Source organism: Sminthopsis crassicaudata, chromosome 3 (genome assembly GCF_048593235.1).
Source record: "Sminthopsis crassicaudata isolate SCR6 chromosome 3, ASM4859323v1, whole genome shotgun sequence".
Lineage (NCBI taxonomy): Eukaryota > Metazoa > Chordata > Mammalia > Dasyuromorphia > Dasyuridae > Sminthopsis > Sminthopsis crassicaudata.
Window position 1 is genome coordinate 409,405,956 of NC_133619.1, and position 15,456 is coordinate 409,421,411.

Consider the following 15,456-nt stretch of genomic DNA (forward strand, 5'->3'; position numbering starts at 1 on the left):
CAAGTTCTCACAGTCTCTCCTACTATATGTTGTTTACAGGAAACACACCTGAAACTGGGTGAGACATTCAAACTAAAAGTAAAAGGGTGGAGCAGAATCTATTATGCTTCAGGCAAAACCAAAAAAGCAGGAGTAGCCATCCTCATCTCAGATCAAGCAAAAACAAAAATTGATGTAATTAAAAGAGATAAGGAAGGGCATTATATCCTGCTAAAGGGCAGCATCAATAATGAAGCAGTATCACTATTAAACATATGCACCAAGTGGTGCAGCATCTAAATTCTTAAAAGAGAAATTAAGAGAGCTGCAAGAGGAAATAGATAGCAAAACTATAATAGTGGGAGATCTCAACCTTGCACTCTCAGAATTAGATAAATCAAACCACAAAATAAATAAGAAAGAAGTCAAAGAGGTAAATAGAATACTAGAAAAGTTTGATATGATAGATCTTTGGAGAAAGCTAAATGGAGACAGAAAGGAATATACTTTCTTCTCAGCAGTTGATGGAACCTATACAAAAATTGATCATATACTAGGGCATAAAAACCTCAAAATCAAATGCAGTAAGGCAGAAATAGTAAATGCATCCTTTTTAGACCATAATGCAATCAAAATTATATTTAATAAAAAGCCAGGGGAAAATAGACCAAAAAATAATTGGAAACTAAATAATCTTATACTAAAGAATGATTGGGTAAAACAGCAAATCATAGACATAATTAATAACTTCACCCAAGAAAATAACAATAATGAGATATCATACCAAAATGTGTGGGGAACAGCCAAAGCAGTAATAAGGGGAAGTTTTATATCTCTACAGGCCTACTTGCATAAAATAGAGAAAGAGAGGGCCAACGAATTGGGCTTACAACTAAAATTGCTAGAAAAGGAACAAATTAAAAGCCCCCAGACAAACACAAAACTTGAAATTCAAAAAATAAAAGGTGAGATTAATAAAATTGAAAGTAAAAAAACTATTGAATTAATTAATAAAACTAAGAGTTGGTTCTATGAAAAAACCAACAAAATAGACAATCTCTTAGTAAACCTGATTAAAAAAAGGAAAGAGAAAAAGCAAATTGTTAGTCTTGAAAATGAAAAGGGTGAACTCAACACTAATGAAGAGGAAATTAGAACAATAGTTAGGAGCTACTTTGCTCAACTTTATGCCAATAAATTCGATAACTTAAATGAAATGGAAGAATACCTTCAAAAATATAGCTTGCCCAGATTAACAGAGGAAGAAGTAAGTAGTCTAAATAGTCCCATTTCAGAAAAAGAAATAGACCAAGCTATTAACCAACTTCCTAAGAAAAAGTCCCCAGGACCAGATGGATTTACATGTGAATTCTACCAAACATATAAAGAACAACTAACTCCAATGCTATGTAAACTATTTGAAAAAATAGGGATTGAAGAAGTCCTACCAAATTCCTTCTATGACACAGACATGGTACTGATACCTAAACCAGGTAGATCGAAAACTGAGAAAGAAAACTATAGACCAATTTCCTTAATGAATATTGATGCTAAAATCTTAAATAAGATACTAGCAAATAGACTTCAGAAAATCATCCCCAGGATAATACACTTTGACCAAGTGGGATTTATACCAGGAATGCAGGGCTGGTTTAATATTAGGAAAACTATTAGTATAATTGACCATATTAATAATCAAATTAATAAAAACCATATGATCATCTCAATAGATGCAGAAAAAGCATTTGATAAAATCCAACATCCATTCCTACTAAAAAAGCTTGAGAGTATAGGAATAAATGGACTATTCCTTAAAATAATAAGGAGCATATATTTAAAACCTTCAGTAAACATTATATATAATGGCGATAAACTAGAACCTTTCCCGGTAAGATCAGGAGTGAAACAAGTTTGCCCACTATCACCATTACTTTTCAATATAGTACTAGAAACGCTAGCCTCAGCAATAAGATCTGAGAAAGAGATTCAAGGAATTAGAGTAGGAAATGAGGAAATCAAATTATCACTTTTCGCAGATGACATGATGGTATACTTAGAGAACCCCAAAGACTCTGCTAAAAGCTATTAGAAATAATTCAGAATTTTAGCAAAGTTGCAGGATACAAAATAAATCCACATAAATCCTCAGCATTTTTATACATCACCAACACAATCCAACAGCAAGAGATACAAAGAGAAATTCCATTCAAAATAACGGTTGATAGCTTGGGAATATATCTACCAAAGGAGAGTCGGGAATTATATGAGCAAAATTACAAAACACTTGCCACAAAAATAAAGTCAGATTTAAATAATTGGAAAGACATTCAGTGCTCTTGGATAGGCCGAGCGAATATAATGAAGATGACAATACTCCCTAAACTTATCTATTTATTTAGTGCTATACCAATCAGACTTCCAAGAAACTATTTTAATAACCTAGAAAAAATAACAACAGAATTCATATGGAACAACAAAAGGTCAAGAATTTCAAGGGAAGTAATGAAAAAAAAATTAAGTGAAGGTGGTCTAGCTGTACCTGATCTAGAACTGTATTATAAAGCAACAGTCACCAAAACCATTTGGTATTGGCTAAGAAATAGACTAGTTGATCAGTGGCATAGGTTAGTTTCACAGGGCAAGATAGTGAATAAAAATAGCAATCTAGTGTTTGACAAACCCAAAGATCCCAAATTTTGGGATAAGAATTCATTATTTGACAAAAACTGCTGGGAAAACTGGAAATTAGTATGGCAGAAATGGCAGAAACTAGGCATGGACCAACATTTAACACCACATACTAAGATTAGATCAAAATGGGTCCAAGATTTAGGCATAAAGAACGAAATCATAAATAAATTGGAGGAACATGGGATGGTTTACCTCTCAGACTTGTGGAGGAGGAAGGAGTTTGTGTCCAAGGGAGAATTAGAGACCATTATTGATCACAAAATAGAAAATTCTGATTACACCAAATTAAAAAGTTTCTGCACAAACAAAACTAATGCAAACAAGATTAGAATGGAAGTAACAAATTGGGAAAACATTTTTACAGTTAAAGGTTCTGATAAAGGCCTCATCTCCAAAATATACAGAGAATTGACTTTAATTTATAAGAAATCAAGCCATTCTCCAATTGATAAATGGTCAAAGGATATGAACAGACAATTTTCAGATGATGAAATTAAAATTATTTCCGCTCATATGAAAGTGTTCCAAATCACTATTGATCAGAGAAATGCAAATTAAGACAACTCTGAGATATCATTACACACCTGTCAGATTGGCTAAGATGACAGGAACAAATAATGATGAATGTTGGAGGGGCTGTGGGAAAACTGGGACACTGATGCATTGTTGGTGGAGTTGTGAAAGAATCCAACCATTCTGGAGAGCAATCTGGAATTATGCCCAAAAAGTTATCAAAATGAGCATACCCTTTGACCCAGCCATACTACTACTGGGCTTATATCCCAAGGAAATACTAAAGAAGGGAAAGGGACCTGTATGTGCCAAAATGTTTGTGGCAGCCCTTTTCATAGTGGCTAGAAGCTGGAAGATGAATGGATGTCCATCAATTGGAGAATGGTTGGGTAAATTATGGTATATGAATGTTATGGAATATTATTGTTCTGTAAGAAATGACCAACAGGAGAAATACAGAGAGGCTTGGAGAGACTTACATCTACTGATGCTAAGTGAAACAAGCAGAACCAGAAGATCATTATACACTTCAACAATGATACTGTACGAGGATGTATTCTGATGGAAGTGGATATCTTCAACATAGAGAAGAGCTAATCCAATCCCAATTGATTAATGATGGACAGAATCAGCTACATCCAGAAAAGGAACACTGGGAAATGAATGTAAACTGTTATTTTTACCTTCTGAATCCAATTCTTCCTGTGCAACAAGAAATTCGGTTCTACACACATATATTGTATCTAGAATATATCGTAATATATTTAACATGTATAAGACTGCCTGCCATCTGGGGGAGGGGGTTGGGGAGGAAGGGAAAAAATCTGAACAGAAGTAAGTGCAAAGGATAATGTTGTAAAAAATTACCCATGCATATGTACTGTCAAAAAAAAAGTTATAATTATAAAATAAAATAAAAATTAAAAAAAAAAAAGTTCTCACTGTCTCATTTCCTTATCTAATCTGTTGTCAAGGTCTATTTATTTCATGTTTTCAATATTTCCTAAGTATATCACCTTCTCTTTTCTCATACTACATTCCTCTGGTTTAGGCTCATCACCTCAATCTGTTGACATTGGCCTCCTGATTGTTACATGAACAAAATCTCCATTTTTTACCTCCAGACAGGTTTTTTTCTCTAGCTGTACTCCTTCTTCATCTCTGCTTATTAGCTTTACCAGCTTCCTTTGAGTCTCAATTAAAATTCCATCTCCTATACAATGCCTTTCCAACCCTTCTTAATTCTAGTCTCTCTTTTTTATTTCCTATTTATCTGGTACATTATTATTTGTGCATATTTGTTTCTTATTGTCTCTCCTACTAGAGAGTGAGCTTTCTGAGAGTAGGGACTGTCTTTTGTCTCTTTTTGTATCTCCAGTATTTAACATAGTGCCTGGCATAAAGTAAGGACTTAATAAATGTTTATTGAATTGGAAAAAATATTGTATACTCTGTCAGATGTGATCACTTAGTCGATTTGACTTATTGGTTTTCTTTAATATAAGTAAGTGTTCATTGGAGATGGAGAATATATTAAGAAATGACTGTGATGTTTTTTAAAAAAAAGACATCACTAAAAGGAGAAAAAAAGAGAAAATCATCCAACTATTTGTAGAGAGGCATATGGGAATCACATTGATGCTTGATAGCTTTGTTTGATAAAAGTTTTTTAAAAAACTAGAAAGATTATCAAATCTATTCATTTTTTTTTTTTTGTCCTTTGCCAAAAATACATCCTGGAATTTCAGGGAGTTAAACTAATTGAACAAAAGAAAAAGATCAAAGCCAATGTTTAGTATTTAGTTAGAAAACATAAATAGGAAATTGAAGTAATTTCCAAAAGAAATAAAACTGCACAAGGTATTGGGTGGGGAACACTGTGATGTTTCACTTTTCCTAGTGAGCACAGAGTTAATCTCATGGGCAGTACAATATAATTTTGAATACATATAGTCAAATATTTTATTGGTCAGATAATATAGTATGCTTAACAACCAGTTTTTAGCTCATTTAGAATTCATCTGTTGCTAGAATTCATCTGTTGCTTCTTCTGCTCCCTCAGACTTTTAGATGAGTGCATTGTAGTGATAAGAGTACAACATCTGACAATTGACAACTTGGTTTGGAAGGCCAGCTTTGTCATTGATTATCTTTCACCTTGAATACATTACTTCTGTTCTATGTGTTCAGTTTCTTCATTTATAAAATGGAAATTGGAACACAAAATGATATCTAAATTTCTTTTGTACTTGAAATCTAGACTCTGCTTTCTTTTCCCTCTTTTTTTGTAAAGTGGAAAGAAGGGAATTTTATAAAATGGAAAGTGCCATGGCATGTGGTAATTTTAATTCCTATGCCATACAAAAGAGATAGAGGGAAAGTGTAATTTGTGTTGACTAGAACATCCAGTAGCAGATGTGTCAAATAGTAAACTACAGCCCTTAATTCTGATCCCTTTGATATGGGGACAGTAGGGATTTTCTTGGCATCTGGGGGAAGAGATTCTACTCTAGTTGAAGGAAACTGTCTAATCTCTTCAGTCAATGATTTTCCCACTGAATAATATTCTTTGTCCCTGCTTGACTGAACAAAATGACTGTAAATTACAGCTCATTCACCACAGTCAACATTTATTTGAACATTTAAAAACTTCAATAATCTTTCAAAAGAAGATTTCTATTTCATCTAAAACTTATATAGTGAAGAATGCAATCAATTCCATTACTATACAGTGAGCAAAAACATGAATATATTAAAATTGTTTATTTTAAAATGATGACTGCTATTATTTATCTTGTCCTTATCTTTTTAAAAGTGAGTTCAGAAAAAATAGTCTCAGAGAAAGCTGCTAGCCTGCTATTGTTCTTTTAGATTTAATCTGCAGGCTATTATAGTACATGTGGATAAGATGATTGCTTTTCATAATGACTAAAAGCAGTGAAATAAAAAAGGTTCTCTTCTGTAGGCTTGTGGTAAGAATCTTCTGGACAACTCAAGGAGCAGGCAGGTAAGCATATAATCTCATTCTGTTCTAATGTGATTTGTATTTCTTCTGCTAGGCCTCTATACTTTGAAAGCTTTTCACTTTACATAGCTTGGAGATTATGAATATTTGCTGCATCTAATAAAAACATTGTTTTAAAATTTTTATGGTTCAATGTAACATTGAAGCATTTGAGGGTAATTCAGCTGTCTGTGATAATAGTCCAATTCCAGTATACTTTATTTATTAAGAAGAAAGGAATAGTTTAAGATCTTTATTTGTGATATACAAATTTGTTGTCAGTTATGAAAGGCAGAAAGCTTATGATATGTGTCTAGCCATTATGTTAATTCTTGCTAAAATTTTTCAGCCTGTGATGAAATGTTGAGGGACAGCTGGGTAGTATAGTGGATAAAGTTCTGGGTCTGCAGTCAGAAAGATTCGTCTTCTTGAGGTCAAATCTTTCTGAGTTCAGATACTTGCTAGCTGTGTGACCCCTGGCTAGTTATTTAATCCTATTTGCCTCAATTTCCTTGTTTGTAAAATGAGCTGGAAAAGCTCACCACTCCATATCTTTACCAAGAAAAACACAAATAAGGTCACTGAGAATTGAATATGATTGCAGTGACTGAATACCACCACCCCTAATGTTATGTCAAACAATTTTTATCATGTTTTTACATAATGGTCAGTTTACAGTAAGTCTGGACTTACTGTACTGATGCAAAGGGTGAGATGCAACCTACATTCCCATTCCATAATTAATCATAACCTTCTTGTTTTCAGGCCACAGCCTCCCTTTGCTTATTTTATAGAAAGGACAAGAATGCCATAGAGGGTAACAAGAGTTTTGGAAGGTGAGGGAAATACTTCCAAGTAAGAAAAAAGAGAAGATTATTAGAACCATATAATTAGAAGGAGGCTTAATGATTATCTAGAAAATTTCTATCTAAAACATGACATTATGCTGACATGTTTCAAGTATCTTTATTTTTAAACCCTGAATTATTTAAACTTTGGTTTTTCATGATCACTGTTACTTCAATGAAATCCACTTTTTCTTCAGATACCAGATGGGTTATTTTACAAAGTTTTACCCAGAATCACATATTTTACTTTGTGTGATACTGTTTAAAATTGCTTAAGATAAGACAGTTTCCCTTTGAAATCTGAAAATACTTTCTTTAACAGGAAATAATTTGTCAGGTTTTGCTAATTTACTCTTGGCAATATTCTTTTTACATTACTGAGAACATCAATTCCTTTGAACAGAAAAGTTATATTAGCTTCAAACACATTTTATAAAATATTGTAAATAAATCTGGTTCATTTTCATTAACACTCTAAGATCATACATTTAAAATTTGAAGTAATGTGATTCAATCCTTCTAATTGACAAATGAAGAAACTGAGGCTCAGAAAGGTGATAGGATTGGAGCAAAGTCCTATAGGTAAGGTTAGTTGTAGCTGTTTTAGGATTCAAAGTTAGATTCCAAATCCAGTGAGAACTTAACACACACTTAGGTAGAGTGCATGTTCCCAAGTTCAAATCTGGTCACACAGTTTACCAGCTATGTGACCTTGTGCAAATTACTTAATCCTGTTTGCCTCAGTTTCTTCATCTGTAAAATGAGCTAGAAAAGGCAAAAAAATTTTTTAAATGTCTTTGTCTGGGGAGCATTTCTGCACAAATACAGTGGAGTGGGGGAAATGCAATACACTTAAAAAATTAAAATGTCACTGACATTAAGTCTGGTAGAAAATTCAGATACAAAAAATGCTCATTTTTCCAAGTATATAATATCTTTAATTGTAATGAAATAAAGATAATGTTCATGAAAAAGTTTCCAATTCATGAAAAATTAGACATGTCTAAACAGCAAAACTTCCTTTAATGTTTTTATAGTCAATGATAGTGTGGAAACTACTTCCCCTGAAGTAGATGACCACCTCTTTTCTAACTTATTTTTGCAGAGTTACTCAAGAGTCCTGAGAAGTGACTTGTCTTGGGTCATACAACTAGGGTGCATCAGAGATAATATGGGAAGACAGTTCCTGACTCCAGGGAGGGTTTTCTATCCACTATGTTATATTCTTTCCCTTCCTTTTACATGATTGTTTTAAAATATGACCCCCTCAATTCCATCCTCTATTAGCAGTTCACTTCCCAAAGATTACTTTGCATCTCAAACAGATTTCTCAGTGTAACACGTTATAATGTAGAAGCAATGTAGTGTAACAGATAGAGTGCTAGAATTCGAGTCTGGAAGTCCTATGTTTAAATCTCATCTCATATGTTGTGGGAAGCTAGGCAAGTGACAACCTTTTTGGAACTCAGTTTCTTCACTTGTCAAAAAAGGTTTGGAGTTGATGTCCAAAATTCCTTCCAGTTTTAAATCTATGGTCTAATATTAGTCAGTTCTCATATTGTCATGACTTCCCTTTGTTTGGTTTGGTGAATATTGTTGGTAGTGGAAAGGTAACTTTTCTAGTCACATCCTTATTTTTATAAAGTGATAGAATAGTTACAACCTCTGAAACCTCAAATGTTGGTGATAGTTCAAAATTAACGTCAAATACATATTCCCTTAAATATGGGAACAGAGGCAGATGATTTTATATCTTTATGCATTTTATTTTTTGGTGCTTGCTGACTGTGTTGTGATGAGGTAATCAGAGGCAAGGATTGGAGGGCTGAGGGAGAGGGTCAGACTTTCTTGGCTGCAGTATACTGAGGAGAGAAGACTCCAGCGTCCAGGATTCATCTTTAAGCTGCGTAGCAGTTTGCCTGCCTCTTTCACTTCTCCTCCTAAAGAAAGACCAAGGACTTTGACCCATTCTGACTCTGACTGATTCTTTTCATTTGTGTTTGACTCTGTGTGACCCCATTTGAATTTTCTCAGCAACAACATCAAAATGGCTTGCCAATTTCTTTCCAACCTCATTTTACAGATGAGGAAATGGAGGCAAGCAAGATTAAGTGACTTGAACATGTATGGTTGCATAGCTGGTAATACTGAGGTCAGATTTGAACTCAGAAAAGTGAGTTTTCCTGACTCTAAGCCTGGCACTATATCCACTGTGCCACCAACTTGCCCATCATACACATATATTATTCATTTATATATATATTAACTCATAGATATATTATATATCATTACAGATACATATTTCTGGTATATTTCTATGGTAAAAGTGTGTGTATATGTGCTTTTAAACCTCTAAATAAGTACATACTGCATTTACTTGGATTCTATTTAGCTTTGCTACCAATCAATGTTCCCCTCCCAAAGAAATCTATCCCCCCATAGCACTGCTTCACTTCCAAATGTCAAAACATTCTACTTCTTGAAAGACCAGCTTCCTCTGTGTGCAAAAGGTCTTCCTTGGATTCACTCAGTGTGCTCTCCTTAGCATTAAAAAGTAAACAGAAGCGACATATCCTTAAAATAACTATCTGAACTTCAGTCACCTGCAGCATCCCAGAAGCCCACTAAATGAATGAACTGTCAAGCACCACACAGATGTGGGAATTAAAACTGCTGAACTTAAGATATTAAAGACAATATACTGAATCTTTAGGTCAGCCGCCAGCCACAGAGTTCGTCTCCATGTTTCATGTGGCTACTGTGTCTTGGCATTCTCAGCAGCGATTTAAAACATAACTTTGGAATAGCACAGACTATGTGCTACATGACTTAACCTTGGAGCTTTCAGCATTTCAGCCAGTACCCAATTAGTGCCGACATTTCTCTAGTTAGATAGTGCATGTGGAACAAGAAGAAGTACAAAAGAGAAAGAAAAAAAAGAAAAAAAAGGTTCAGTTACTAGACTGGGGAAATGATCAGAGACTAATTATGTATTTGTAGGGCTTAAAACTCATTTCCTGAGAACCTGAGTACTAAGCATTATTTACTCATCAGTTGCTTGTAAAGTAAGCCACTGGGTCCTGAAAATTACTTTCTCAGCTTTATTTCCCACTCTTCTCCAAAGCAGACCTCGGAAGACCTGTTTCAGCACTTTCCAGCTCTGGGATCTTGGGCAAATCTCTTTTGGGCCTCAGTTTCCTCATTTGTAGAAAGGAGATAATCAAACGAAAGAATATTTATTAAATGTCAGGTGCTGAGGATACATACAAAAAAGGGCAGAAATAGAATTGCAGATTTGTTGTGTACAAACCTTAGAATTAATAATTTATGTAAATGTGAGCAGCTGTCATTTAATGTCTCACTTCTTGTAGGCTCCTATGCAGTTTTTTAAATATGATTTGAATATATCTTCTGCCATATATTTGCTCATAGCATTTCCCCCCAGTTTAGAATGTCCTTTCCACTTCTGTTGTTTACACCAGATTTATTTATTCTTCAAGCCCCAGCTCAAATCTTAACTTCTTTGTGAAGCCTTTCTTGATCATTTCACCTCAGCTTTACCATTACCTCTAAATCCTCATAGTACTTAATATCTGTGCAACTTGATTGACATTTTTTTGCACATTGCTTTAATTGTTTTTGAGAAGTAGCATCATATAATGAATAGAGTTTGGCATTGAAATTCAGAAGATATGGGTTTAAATCCTGCTTTCTGATTCTGGGCAAATTACCTAATTTTTAAGTCTTTTTCAAACTCTTTGGTCTCAGGATTCAGTTGCCCTCTTAAAATTTATGAAGACGCTAACGAGCTTTTATTTATATGGTTATATTGGTCAATATTTATTATATTAGATACAGATAAAATTTTAAAATATTTATCAATTTATTTAAAATACCAGCAAACATATTAATGTAAATAATTTTTAAATAAAACAAAAAAGTGAAAAGAGAGAATTGTTTTACAAAAGTTTGCAAATCTTTTGAAAATGTCTGGCTTAATAGAAGATAGTTGGATGATTATATTAGCTTTCAATCTTTTTTTGCATTGACTCTGTTGAGATATATTATTTTGGTTTACATCTATAAAGAAAATCCAGCTTCATATAGATATGTAGTTGGAAAAAGTAAAACAATTTAATAGTTTAATTATGTGTTACTGTGAAAATAATTTTAACCTCAGGAGAACTGCTGCTCTAGGTCTAAGACCATAAGTTATAACGAAGATGCTGACCTTCATTAGTAGAATAAATTTCCTCATAGACAGTTCCTTAAATCAATGAAATCACAGATTCAGTACTTTTCCCTTGCACTGTTCACATTTTTATGTGTCTATTTCTTATTTATAGCATCATAGGATAATAGATTTAGATTTTAAAAGTACTTTACTTAAAGGTCATCTAAATTCCACCCTCCTCATTTCACACATGAGGAAACAGGACTTGAGAGGTTAAGCATGCTCTCAGCTAGATTGTCAAGTTCCTTCAAATCTGTTTGAAACTTGTGATTATCTTCTGTGGGCCTTAGTAGTGGGCCCTATCTTTAGCTAATGTTCAATAGAAACTTGTTTGGTTATTGGATATCATTTACATTTTGGTTTTTCTCATTAGGTAAGTTAAGAAAGATGTTCTTAGGGTTTTGTTTTAAGAGATAAGGCATTCTGATGATTGAAAGATGAAAATGTTACTTTTAGAGGGAAACAAAAGGCATCAAAGAATGGCAATAGGTGTCCGTTGGACATATAAGATTTCTAATTCAGTTTGTTAGATCACAGAGGTTTTTGACAATTGCAGGTAAACATTTAAGATTTTGAGTTCATTTCTAAACACTGAAAGTCTGATATTTTTAATACTCTTCTCAATCAAAAAGAAAAGCTAATTTGGTTCATATTCCACTGTGGTTTATTTAATGACCATCTCAGGTTAATTTATTTCTGTCTCATTATCACTTTTTTTTTAATTGGCATTAGGATCTTTTAAGAAAACATATCACTGGAAAACATCATTTTATGTTATGTCAGATTACTGCTCTGTCTCCATTTATTATTTTTCATGGGTAGTAATCTTTGAATGGTACTATAAGTTTATAGAACATTTGAAACCTTGGGGAAAGAAAGCTAAAATAATTGTATTGGGAAATTTGAAAAAGATAGGATGTAGATGAGCAAATATGAGAAACAACAGAGTGGTATAGCAGAGAATGGTAAAATTCTTAGGAGTTACATGAATTATTTTCCTGTATAGAAAGACAAATAGTTCAATCTTATTGTGTCTCTCATGATTTCTCTTTCATGTTTACCTTTTTTATGCTTTTTTCAAATCTTGTGTTTGAAAGTCATATTTTCTTTTTGGCTCTGGTCTTTTTATCAGGAATGTTTTAGAAGTTCTTTATTTCATTATAAATTAATTTCTTTCCTGGAACAATTATTCTCAGTTTTGCTGTGAAGGTTACTCTTGGTGGTAACCCCAACTCCTTTTCCTCTCAGAGTCTCATATTCTAAGACCTACTCTTGGAAATTTGATAACTATTTTAATGTGATAACTACTAAATCTTATGTGATTCTGACTGTGGCCCATGGTATTTTGGTTTCTTTCTGGCTGCTCATTTTCTACCCTATTTCTTGATTTTGAATTTTACGAAAGGTGAATGAATTCTGTCTCATACTTCAGGCTTTTTTGCTATTCTCTTTTCAGAGTTATTTCTGTGTGTTTGGGAGATTTGGGGTCTTAAAAATAATATGATCTATGGAGAGGTGTAGTCACTACTCTTCCAGTATGCCCTATGAAGTCCTTATATAGGAAAAGTTCCTCATCCCTTGGGATTGCAATTAATACTCTTTCTCAGGATCTCTTGGGACTCAAAGTGATACTGCCACTCAAGGCTCCCCATTCCCTCTTGACTGAAAGTCCCCCTTTTCTTAGCCCTTGAACTATGACCTAGATATAAATACTAGATTTTCCAAACAGCATCTAGTCCTGCATAGTGGTCCTCTCTAATTGTTTTTTGACTTGTTGCTTGATCTCCTCCTTACCTAGGCTTGAGACCTCCTAGAGCTGTTACTTTTTCTATTGTCATCTTTTAGTCCCACCACTGATGTTTTATCCATATATGCCTTCATTCCTACGTCACAGATCTCACTTTTCAAGTTCCTAAGTTATCTTGGGCCAGAAGAATGCTTCATTTTGATATTTTTGTCGCTCTTTCACTATAGAATTTGATTTGAGATTTTATTTTAAAGTTGTTTGGAGTGGAATGTTGAGAGAGCTCAGCTAAGAACTTTCTCTTTTTTATTTGAAAAAACAGAGTAAGGAAAAAAAAAAGAAAAACAGAAAAGAAATACAAAACAAAATAAAGCAAAACAAAAGAGAGCATTGTCATGTGTCCAGCAAAACATCAGGGAGGATTCAAAATGTATAACAACAAATTATAATATCAATAAAGCATATGTATTAGTAGAAGAAATTATATTCAAGAATGACCATTTTTCTTTACTTCTTATAAACTGTTCTTTGGTTCTCTGCTGCTCACCTAATTTACTTTATTCTTTTTTCCCTCTTTCATGTCCTCTACCATTTCCAAACAAGCTACATTTAATAAAAAATATAGAATATACACATATAGATATATACACACATGCACATCCATACTCACACCATACACACACACACACATGTCTTTCCTATCTTTTCTGCCTCTTTAATTAAATTCTGCTCCATAACTTGCCTTATTATTACTTAACCTCCCCCCACTCAAGGATTCCTCCCTTGTCTTCTTCCCTTACCCTTTACTTCCCCATTCACCCATCCTTCCCCCCTTATTTCTTTATAGATTTTGGAGGGTGCTATACCTTTCATGGCATATGTGTAGTTTTGCCTATTGAACCCATTCCTGATGTGAGTAGGTTTTCAGAACTATGAACCCTCCTCCCCCCTCTAATGCCTTTGTATTTATTTTTCCTCTGAACTTCATTTGTATAATGTGATCATTATTTTTACCTTAATTCTGCCAATTTAGTTACTGTTTTTTTGAATCTTATATACATACATAAACTTATATACATAAAAATAAATAATTTGTCCATGTTTCAACAGTTTGTTCATGTTACATTTCTAAAAACTGACCTTTCATGTTGGCTCTTATATGTTAAATTTTCTGTAAATTCTAGTTTGGTTGATAGAAAGTCCTGAAAATCTGCAAGTTCATTGAATGTCCATTTTTCTCTCATTCAGGATTAAAGATAATTTTGTTGGATATTATATTTTTCTCCACAGGCCTAATTATTTTGATTGTTAGTAGATGTGATTCCAGGAGCTGCTGTCTTTTATTATAGTTGCTGATCAATCTTGTACAATTCTAATTGTAGCTCTAGCATATTTGAATTTTTTTCTTGTTTCTTGCAAAATTTCCTCTTTGATCTGGAGGTTTCAAAATTTGACAGTGATATTCCTGTGTATTTTCCACGTAAGATCTCTTTGAGATAGTGATTGGTGGATTTTTTCGATTTCTACTTTCCCCTCACTACAGGACAATTTTCTTGGATTATTTCCTGCATTATTGTGAACTAGCTCTCTTTTTTGGTCACAACTTTCTGGCAGTCCAACTGTTCTTACACTTTCTTTTTTTGATTTATTTTCCATATCTGTCATTTTTCTTATAAGATATTTCACATTCTATTCTATTATCTCATTCTTTGTAATTTATTTTGTTATTTCTTGGTCTCTCATAGCTCCATTGGCTTCCCCTTGCCCAATTCTAATTTTCAAAACATTATTTTTATCTTTGAGACTCTATATCTCTTTTTCTAATTGGTTAACTTTTTTTTTAATAAGCTTCTTGCTTTTCTTGTATGGTTTTAATTTTTTTCCTTAGTTTTTCCTTAATGTCTCTCATTTGATTTTTGAATACTTTTTTTGAGTTCTTCTATAAATTCTCTCTGGGCAGGGAGCCATCTTACATTACTCTTTGGGGTAGAAGCTATATATACATACACACACACACACACACACATATATTTTAACTAAAGTATCCTCTTCTGAAGATGAATCCTGATCTTCTCTGGTCCAATAATATGTTTTAATGGTGGGGTTTTTTCTTCTTTACCAGTTCATTTTTAAAATAAGGAATTAAATAAATTTTTAAAAAATTTAAAATAAATAAATAAAATTATAATCAAATGATAAATAAGTAAATATTAGTGTAAGCAACTCTAATTGAGGGGTGGGGAAATGGTGCCTCAAGCTTCTCTTCAGCTCTCCTCTCTGACCAGAAACCCCAAAGAGCTCCACCCTCCGGCAACTGCGGCAGCCAGCAGCATTCTTGCCCTGCTGCTTCTGCTATGTCCTTCTCCCAGGGCTGCACCTCAGCAGCATAGCTAGCTAGTATTCTCAAGCAGCTGAAGTTCCCTCATTCTTCCCAGACTCAGAC

The 15,456-nt window shown here is 33.5% G+C and overlaps 1 long non-coding RNA gene across 1 annotated transcript in view; it reads left to right on the plus strand.

Moving 5' to 3' along the window:
- Positions 1-6,042: 6,042 nt before the first annotated feature.
- LOC141562744 (uncharacterized) overlaps positions 6,043-15,456 on the plus strand; it is a 40,749-nt gene continuing 31,335 nt past the window's right edge. The window contains exon 1 of the long non-coding RNA XR_012488236.1: positions 6,043-6,190. This is a non-coding gene — a long non-coding RNA (uncharacterized LOC141562744). The remainder of the gene's footprint in view (positions 6,191-15,456) is intronic.